General features: G+C 38.7%; 1 long non-coding RNA gene and 1 pseudogene across 1 annotated transcript; both read left to right on the top strand.

Annotated features, from left to right (window-relative positions):
- Positions 1-3,925: 3,925 nt before the first annotated feature.
- On the top strand, positions 3,926-5,800 carry LOC119901487 (annotated as a pseudogene).
- An 83-nt stretch (positions 5,801-5,883) lies between these two features.
- Positions 5,884-9,968, top strand: LOC119901486. The gene is made up of 3 exons (XR_005444212.1): positions 5,884-6,016; positions 8,307-8,405; positions 9,360-9,968. It is a non-coding gene; the product is annotated as an uncharacterized LOC119901486 (long non-coding RNA).

The following is a 9,968-nucleotide window of genomic DNA, read 5'->3' as shown; positions in this document are numbered from 1 at the left end:
CGGGACACCATCTGTTACTAATGCCGAAGGTAATTTTAAACTCTCCAGGCAGGACAGGCCCTGTCTACTTAGTTAATGTGAGTGCCATTCCATTGTGTAAACCTTTACTATACGAATAATCTCCATTGTCATTGTCCATCAAATTTAGATGATGATGAAGATGGCCAGAGTCTGGCTGGCTCTGAGGCTGCAGCAAGTAGCTCCCGTGCACCTCTAGCTACTCCCTTTACAGGCAGGGAAGAATAGAATGACAGAGGTTAGGATCAACAAATGTCAACGAGCAGTGACTAAGTTTGTGGTTAAGGGTTTGCTCCCATTTGCCACAGTAGATGCCTCTGCATTTCGGGAGGTTAATTTGCTGTATTTTGTCCAGCATGCCTTTTCAAATAAAAATAACAAATGCATGACCAAAAGTTGCATGTTTTTATGTCAGTATAGATTTATGTATTCCTAGTCCTACCTATATTTTCTGTAGGGAGATGATAAACTCTCAACCAAAATACAATGCCCCAAACAGGGAGAGTTTAACAAATCATCTGATTCCTGCTTGGTATGGGGTTGAAAAGAGCAATCTGATCACAGACCTGAAACATGTCACACATGCAGCCATCACAGCAGATGGTTGGACTAGTTTCAGTCAAGACCTCACCGTAACATTGCGCTATGTCAGGGAAGGTCAGAGTAAAGAAAAAGTCCTCAAAACCAAAGCAGTGTACAAAGCTCAAACAGGGACAGCTGTGGCTGAGGAGATTGAAGGGATCCAGGAGGAGTTTGGAGTGAAAGAGAAGGTGGTGGCAGCAACTACGGATAACGCAGCAAACGTGGATGTAGCTGTGAAAACGCTAAACATCATCAAGTTTCCATGTTTTGCACAAACACTTAACCTTGGAGCTCAGAAGCTGTACAACTGCAATACAGTTTCCAACTGGGCAGCAAGGATTTGTTCTGTGATCGTATGGATGAAGAGATCTCACATGGCTAAAGTAGTCCTGAAGGAAAAGCAACAACTCCTCAGTAAGTAATAGGCCTACTGTTTAAATACTTTAATTGCAAGCTAATGACAAATTGTAACATATAAATGAACAGATTAGGATCAATTTAAAAATGATAAAGTAAGATTACATTGTTTAATGTAATCTCATAATCTTGTGTGTGTGTGTGTGTGTGTGTGTGTGTGTGTGTGTGTGTGTGTGTGTGCTGCAGAGCTGCCCGTGCGCATGCTCCTTTTAGATATGAGGACGAGATGGAACTCTCTGTATTTGATGATGGAAGGATTTTGTGAACAGTTTCCTGCTATCCAAGCTGCAGCTATAGACCAATGGCTTAGAAAGCCCGTGGAGAAGGACAAGTAACTAATGTTTGAAAAAAATTAAAATGACTTATATAAAACTTGGTTGACTATAGCCATTAAAAGGGTTATGTTTGTTGTTTCTGCGATATATATTTTTTGTTTTCTTTATGTTTCAGACTGGCCAGAATGGGCAATGAGGACCCGAGGAAAGCAGAGGAGTTTGTGCTGCTGCTAAGGATGCATTACACATCCACACTTGCTGTCTCCAGTGAAAAAAGTCCAACCTGTGGCCAGATATTGCCCATCCTTCAGAAACTGCAGTGCAGGAAGACGACTCTGCATTCGTCAGGAGCATCAAGGAGAACATCTGGAATGATCTTTCCAAACATTACCAGGTACAGTCACTGACATGTAATGATGGATTACTATATGACAATTACTCATATACACTAATGGTTATTTGTCAGTCACATTTTCTTCTAGATTTGTGTTGTTTGTCCTCCATTGTAAATGTAAGGATGATGATATCCAGGCAGGAAGCCACTGTGTTAGATCCCAGATTTAAATCTAAAATGGACAGGGATGAAATTTGGGTCAGGGTCAGAGCATCAGCAGTGGCAGCAAACACAGAAGCAGTTGAGAAGGTATTTGAATATGCCTTTAGCATATTTATGTTATGAGACCTTTTCTTCTTGCTCTGTGATTCTTATACTATAAAGACTAGACTATAAATTTCTTCTCAAGCTGTCAGAGCCAAGTGAGACACAAGGGCAGGCAGAAGAAGAGGATGGAGAAGAAGAAGAAGAAGAAGAGGAGGACTACGTAAGTTTATTGTAGCTAATTGTGATGAATGATGATAGATGGCAGGGATTATTACACTATTTAATTTAAAACTAAACCTTGTGGTTATTTCATAATTTCAGACGAATCCAGCTTTATAGAAGCCTTCCTGTCATTCCAACCCAAGACAGTGCCAGTTTCTGGTGGTGGAAGAAGAGTGACACATTGCCAGTGTTGTCAGCTCTAGCTGAGAAGTATCTCTGTGTCCAAGCGTCCTCTACCCCTTCTGAAAGGGTGTTTTCCACTGCTGGAGACACCCTGAGTCCAGAAAGATCTCATAATGGAATTGGAATCGTTAAAATCTTATAAATTCCCATCCCTAGGTTTGAGAATCACAACGTAAATATTTCTTGGACTGTTTTTTTATCCAATGTATGTATATAATATAATGTATGTTCATTTTGTGTGATAAAATAAACAGAATCTAACATTGGAACACTTACAGTGTAGGTGTGTGTGTATGTCTTCAGTCCATAAAGCGGTACATCTGAATGTCTGGTGGCACCATGTGTAGTGGAGAAAGCATGTAAGAACCATCACCCATCCAAGACAACAGTAGAGTCATCGATGACAAGGACAACAGTACACGAGAGATGGCCACTCAGGCTAGAAGGAGGAAGTGCCAGTAACTTAAAGATCAATATATGAAAACATTAGAGGACCGGGTTGCTCTGTGAGGAAAGAATTGAAAAATGTCTTTATTCGGCGCACATGGGATAGAGGCTAGAGTACTTTGGCTTACAGAGACATTGCGAAAACCTATTAATAGTCCCATATTATGCTCATTTCATACTTTTATTTTGGTTGGATAAAAGAAAATGTTTACATTATCACATTATTTTTCTCATACTGCCCATTGATTCAGCACCTCTATAGACCCTCTGTCTGAACATTCTGGTTTAGCTCCTGTATCTTTAAAGCTCCCCTCCATAAAAACTCACTTTCACATACAAATTACTAATTTCACTATCTGAATTTGATTCATTTGGTCCAATAACATTCAGAAAGTCTAGAATAGCCGCATGATTAAATCATTTTATACCCATTTAAATTAGCAGAGGGCTAAACCAGAAGGCCCCTACCCTTACCATAACCATCAGAAATGTTTGTGCCTAAACCTAAGTCACTGACATTGTGCATGTCGACCGGCTAAACCTACAGCTGTGCACATTGGCCTCACGCTGATGTGCTAGCAGAGCAGGTAAGGTTAGTCTCCTTTGTGTTGCTGCAACGTACCTTTAGCGTAAAATAATTATGCTTTGTCACACTGTCTGAAAGCGTCGGTAATGATGCACTGTGTTGAGAAAGCTTTGATTGAACATATCCATTTTCAAACAATTAATCATGTGAGCGCCCTTAAGTCCTGCGAGACACATCAAAATGAAGCTTCCGACCAGTCTTGGGAAACATCTGCAAGTGAATGACGATCACCATCATTAACGAAGGGTATGACCACAAACCAACAGCCGCAGAGTTCCACCACTCAAGTCAACGACAGCATTTTATTAAGAAAAAACCCAGAAGAAATAAACATGAAAAAATATTTTTTGTTATTATGAATTTAGTTCAAAATTTTTAATTATGAACTATGAGCATGATCTGATGTGCTTATATACCTCTCAACATGTGAATCTTCTCAAGAACCAAACTTGACACTATAGGTGGCAGACAACATGTGATAATGTTTCCTAATTAGGACATAGTGTCACATCAGGCTGGCCAATCAAACACAGTCTTGTCTCTTTAAGAGTGGAGAAAGAATCGAGATTCTTTTCATTCAGCATAAGAATTCGAACATGATGGCATCTCCAAAGTTTGTTTTCTGTCTGATATGTTTGTTCGTGAGGAAAATGGGTGAGTTTTGTTTTTATGGCTCCAGCAGCTCCACTTTTACTTTATAGCAACTCTTCATGGAAATGTGTCTGATATATCTTAATATATTAATAATCACTCTGGATTTGATCAGATTTGATTAATTTGCTTTGTCTTTCATTTCATTTCAGCTCAGATGACAGATCTGAAACTGTCCTTGTCTATTCATCAAAAGACACGTTTTGTATCAGCTGATATTGGAGAAAATGTGACTCTGCAATGTTTCTATGAAGGTTTTTAATTCAGCATGGCTTTACTGGTATAAGCAAACTCTGGGACAGAAACCAAGGCTCATGTCTACCTTCTATGTGTCTCATACAAAAGCCACTTTTTATCATGAATTCAACAATCCACGCTTCACACTGGATACTAAAAACAGTACAAATCACTTGACAATATTTGATTTGGATATTTCAGACTCAGCTACTTACTACTGCGGAGCTAGCTATGCATATATATATGTCTTTACTTTTGCAGAGGGCACTACTGTCAGTGTAAAGGGTTCAGGTTTTAACATACCAGCTTCGGTCCATCAGTCAGCATCTGAGCCCATCCAGCCAGGAGGCTCTGTGACTCTGAACTGTACAGTACACACTGGGACCTGTGATGGAGAACACAGTGTTTACTGGTTCAAAAACTCTGAAGAATCTCATCTAGGACTCATTTACACCCATGGAGGCAGGAACGATCAGTGTGAGAGGAATTCCAGCACACAAACACACACCTGTGTCTACAACTTGCCATTGAAGAGCCTGAATCTTTCTCATGCTGGGACCTACTACTGTGCTGTTGCCTCATGTGGACACATACTGTTTGGAAATGGGACCAAACTGGACTTTGAAGGTAAGTTACTTTATAGCAGAGGTTGTCCTATCTGTTACATTCCAATCAAGCTTGTGGTGACCACAGAGGTAAAAGCTGAAAGCTCTGTTTCTGATGTCTGAATCTGCAGATCAGGTGGATTCTCTTGTCTTGGTGTATTTCTTGAGTGGAGCTTTGACATTCACTACCATCCTGATTGTTCTACTGGTTATCTTAGTGTACAAGATAATTAAGAAAAACAACTGCCAATGTACAGGTAAGTGTTACAGTTTGTATCTGATAGCTTGTATTCATAAATACAAGTTTCCAATAAAAAGCTTTTTCTTTGTTTCACAACCAGAGTCTCAAGCAAGATTAGCGGCTCCTTCCACAACAACTGCAGAGGTGAAATTTAACTTAATAATTCATTAAAACACCTTTTTTATGCAAAACAACCACTTGTTTTGTTGCTATTTTTTTTAAATGTCTGTAAGAATCAATATCGTAATCCAGTTTTACATATTTTGTTACCAGGGTTACCGAGATGCAGACAGCCTCCATTATGCTGCTTTAAATGTTAACCTGCCCAACAGATCAAGAAGACAGAGGAACAACACCAACAGTGAATGTGTGTACTCCAGTGTGAAGCAGATGAACTGAACATGTTACATATCTACTTTTCAATAAAATTGAAGACCTAAGTGTAGACCTAATGCAGATTTAGATGTATATTCTGTGTGTAACAAAAAGATGAGGCCCAGTACTTTCTTATACAGAATCGCCATGCTGGCCCTCATTTCAGCCTCTATTTTGAAACAAGCTGTAGATGCTTCTGTCTCTTTAGCCCACCCGACTGGCACCCTGCACTGTAAAGTCCTTCAATGGCCCTGTCCATACGACTTCATTTTAAAATGTAAATTTCTTTCAAAAATTTAATTTTCTTTTCTTTTCCTTTCTATTTAAGTTACAGAAAAGTAAAAAGTGTGAATGTTCCAGTTACTTGCTATTTTCTACCATAAAATTGATTTTGTTGTACTTCCTAATAAATTGATTTCACAAAACTCAGTTTAAGGACCTATGTCATAAGTAAATCGGCTGGGCATGTCCCACACGCGGCTCTAACGGCTGGGCTGTTACAGAGGTGACCAAACTGCAGTGCTGACCTGACCAGCGTTTTCAGCAGAGCTGAGGACAATACATCACTAAACATATGTAAGTAACCATTTTTACTTGTAAAAATTAAATTTTTAGTCGAATTGGCATGGATATATTACTTTTTCTCATGCTAGAAAACCACTCCGTTTCCTCTATCATGTGTTTGTTGTGTGAGGATGCCAGAGACATTTCCAAATGTACACTAACGTTAAGCTCTAACGGATACGCTAAAAACTCGAGTTCTTGTCAAATGCAGTTTATACTTTGTCGGGTTTTCATTAACATGCAATGTCTTCCCGCTTTCAGTAGAGAATTTAAAATAAATGGACGTTTCCTCTTGTGGCCCTAACGTCTGGACTCAAGATGGCTTGATTGCTGGCTCAAGATTTTTGTTTTTTAGGTGGTGGAGTTAAGTTAATGTTAATGTTACTGACATTTAACTGATATATTAGAGATGTTTTGGTTGTTGAACAGCAACGTTGTTAATGTAGTTTTAATGAATGTTAAATATTTTGTCTCAAACAACTCGCTTAAAATACTCATGAAGCAGGTTTTGGGAGACAATTACAAGAAATGAATTACTAGCTTTGACCAAATTCTTGCTAGCAAGACGTGCAGGATGGCAGGTCCTGCATCTCCTCCAGGCTCTTAACATAGACAGCCCTCATAGAGGAGCACCCTGTGGCATAGAGAAGAACTCTACATGAAAGAATGTCCATTTAGCGGGGACTCAAAATGGTTGGACGCTATTGAATGGAAATAAATGTAGGTTTTTATAATTGAGGCATATTTCCTAGCTTATGATGTGTGATTACAGGTTTTAATGTTAACTGCTGGGTCTGTATCTCCTGCAGTATTTCCTGCTTGACTGCTGTGAGAGAATAAAATCAATTTTAATGAATCAAAGCTTTCTGGTTTCCCTCACTTTTAGTAAACATGGCTGTCCAAAAATCAAAACGTAGCCTAGTTTTGTCAAAGTATGTATTTTCACAAAAATATTTTACCGAACATCTACTGACCGACGGCATGTTTACTACAAATGTATCTTGTGTATTAATGTCGTACAAAGATTATGCCCTCTTAAACAAAAAATTATATATATAAAAAACTAAATGTATAGTTTATTTAACAGTAAGAACGGCCCCAAAAGAAAGTAGGAAAAATCTTAAGCAGTTTTATTAAGCTTGTTTCCAAAAGGCTAGATATAATAATACCTAGGGCTGCAGCTAACAATGATTTTAGTATTCAAAGCTTTGCTAGATTATTTATACAATTCATCGATACATCGTATAAGAAGTACTTTTGCTTGGCGGCGGCGGCGGCGTGAAAGGATGGATTAGCACACGCAGGTAGCAGGGATTGTCTGAGCTACAGAGAGAGCTGGAGGTGAGTTAAAAGGTGCAGCTCCCGACAGCCAGTTAACTCCTGACTGTGAGGTTGCAACTCATGGCCCAAAAAGGAGAACAACAACAACGCACATGGGTACATTTTCAGCTGAGGACTGCGGCTTACTTTGGCTAGCCTTCAACTACACAATCAATCATGATTTCAGGTAATTGCTGAAGTTGCTGTTACTGTTAAGCTGATAATACACAGAGCAACTTTTAGAGCAATCGTGCTGGGCAACGTTCCCGTCAGTGGTAATGAGTAAAGATTACTACCGTAATCCCCTTCCCCCACCACGACGTCGTGTTCACAGCGTAAGCGCGATGTGCGACAGTAATAAATGTCTGTGCAAAACACTGTGCTGTATAGTTACATGAATTAAACGAAGCATCGATTCAGAGAATTTATGTCGAAGCATTTTATCAATTTAATCAATAAATCGTTTCAGCCCTAATAATACCTTGTTGTATTTTTTCAATAACAAATGGGATGGCCGTGTAAATTATGCAGCACTGTTGTACCGCAAAAGCTTGATATTGTAAAGCATTACAGATAGCATCATGGGACCTTTAGACACAGCCATGTCTTGTCATGTATACATGTAGACTGCCCATGCTCTTCTACATCCTGGAGGGCCCTCCGCAGTCATTTGTCAAGACAGCATCCAGAAGTAAACTGACATAACTCATCACAAGTAACATTTCGTTCACCTGCCTATTATGTCAAAGATATTTTTCTAACACATAGGTAATCATCTGAAGAATAATGAGACTAATCTTTGAAATTTACCACTTTTTATTTTTTGGTTTTGATTAACTAAACTGAAAGTACTTAAATTTTCACAAAATGGCAGTGTCCTAAAACTTTATTGTATTGAAAAGATAATTCAGACCAGCAGTGATTATGTTGTAGGTTTGGAGTGATATTGCTAAATGTTTCATTATTCACTCATCAACTCTAGGACCCAAGTGCCTCTGTGATGAAGAAGAGAGATGTGACTCTAAGATGCCTCACTGAGTATATGTGAAAGAGTGGACAGGACCTTATCTCTGAGTACTATGTAAGTATTGTTAAAAAGTATGGTTGGGTCTGTTTCTGGTTTTACTGGTCAAGTTAAACCAGTATGATTTTATGTGGGCTGACTGAACCAGCATTCGTCATGTGTAGGCTGAGAGAACCAGCAGCATGGAGATTGTTAGCAGGAGGCCTAGAATAGGCGATTTTTAAGTATTATGAAGTAGAGCCCTATGCAGAACCTTTTTAAAATTCCATTCCTGGGAAAATCTCTGAAAAATACTGCCTGCTCAATGACTTTTGTATATCCTCTCATTTTATATTTTATGACAAATATAGGAAATATTTAACATTATTTTGTATTTATTTACAGATTGTTTAATCTGTATGCCTGACAGATATGCATAATGTTACATTTGTGAAAGGATTTATGAGACACTGGGACACAGGTCTCCAGCTCCACACAGATCAATGAATACATGCTCCATTTAATTGTTGGTGGAAAAGGGGACATCTGGGCTTTTCATTCAGTAGGCTATTAAGTGTTTTATATAAGCTGTTGCTAACTGGTAAATATGTTCTTTACTGGTCTTTCCCACATTGAAATAAGTGGGAAAGACCAGTGGATTTGTCAAGAACCTTGATAACCTAGTTTCCACCATCACTAATATCCAGCATTCATTTGGGGATCTGAAGAGTATGAAGTGTCTGAAAAAGCCACACACTGTTACGTCATACAAAGCAAAAGTTATTGGATTTTTTATGTTAAAGATCTGTACATAAAATATTAACATTATTTAGTTTGTGATAGGTACATTTGTATTAAATTTATTGAAATTGCTTAGTGTTGTGTGGATTTGAGCACACATTTGCGTTTTATGGGTCTCCAAAGAAGATGTGATGTTGAATTATTATCTTAATCTGAACATACTGTACATTCTGTTTTTATTTTTCCTTAATAAGTGCGACAGTTTCCTAATTTTGTTTGTTTGTCATACAGGGAACTGCAGAGTGCAGTGTGCATGAGGACCTGAAAATGCGGTTTGAGGATCTAGCCTATGCTCGCCATGAACCAGATGCGGTGGGCATCATCATCGAGGGAATCCAGTGCTTACAGATCTTGACAATCTGGCCAGAATCTCCAGTATCCATCCAATCTTTTGATGAAGACTTTTTGTGGGACTCAATGCACTGCGCCCAAAACCAACTGCCAAGTTAATAAGCCTCAACAACAAGTTTCTCGCAAAGATTGTTGGCCTTGCAGTGAAAACAGAGTTTTGTTGTTTCTGTTGAGGAATGTTATACATTTTCTTGGCCTGATGTGTGATTTTTCAGACTGTTGTACCTGAAGGCCTTTCAAGGATTGTTTGTGGGTCTCCGCACTGGGTACTCAACTAACCTCCATGGTCATTAGTTTCACTAACAAGTTTCAAGCGTGGACAGTGAAACATGACAGTCACCCTGGCTGTCACAGATATTTTTTCTGTTAATGAACATTTTTCTGTTATGATCAAGTGTTTTAATAGTCAATGAAATACACTGTCACAATATTGTATCAAGCTGCAGTTTGTAAGCTGAGGTCACAAGTTGTAGTATGTAAAATGTTTTA

Source organism: Micropterus salmoides, unplaced genomic scaffold, assembly GCF_014851395.1.
Source record: "Micropterus salmoides isolate LMB-PRFRI ecotype aquatic unplaced genomic scaffold, ASM1485139v1 Ms_hic_scaffold_1329, whole genome shotgun sequence".
Lineage (NCBI taxonomy): Eukaryota > Metazoa > Chordata > Actinopteri > Centrarchiformes > Centrarchidae > Micropterus > Micropterus salmoides.
The sequence above is the reverse complement of the archived record's forward strand: the minus strand, read 5'-3'. Positions and strand labels throughout refer to the sequence as shown.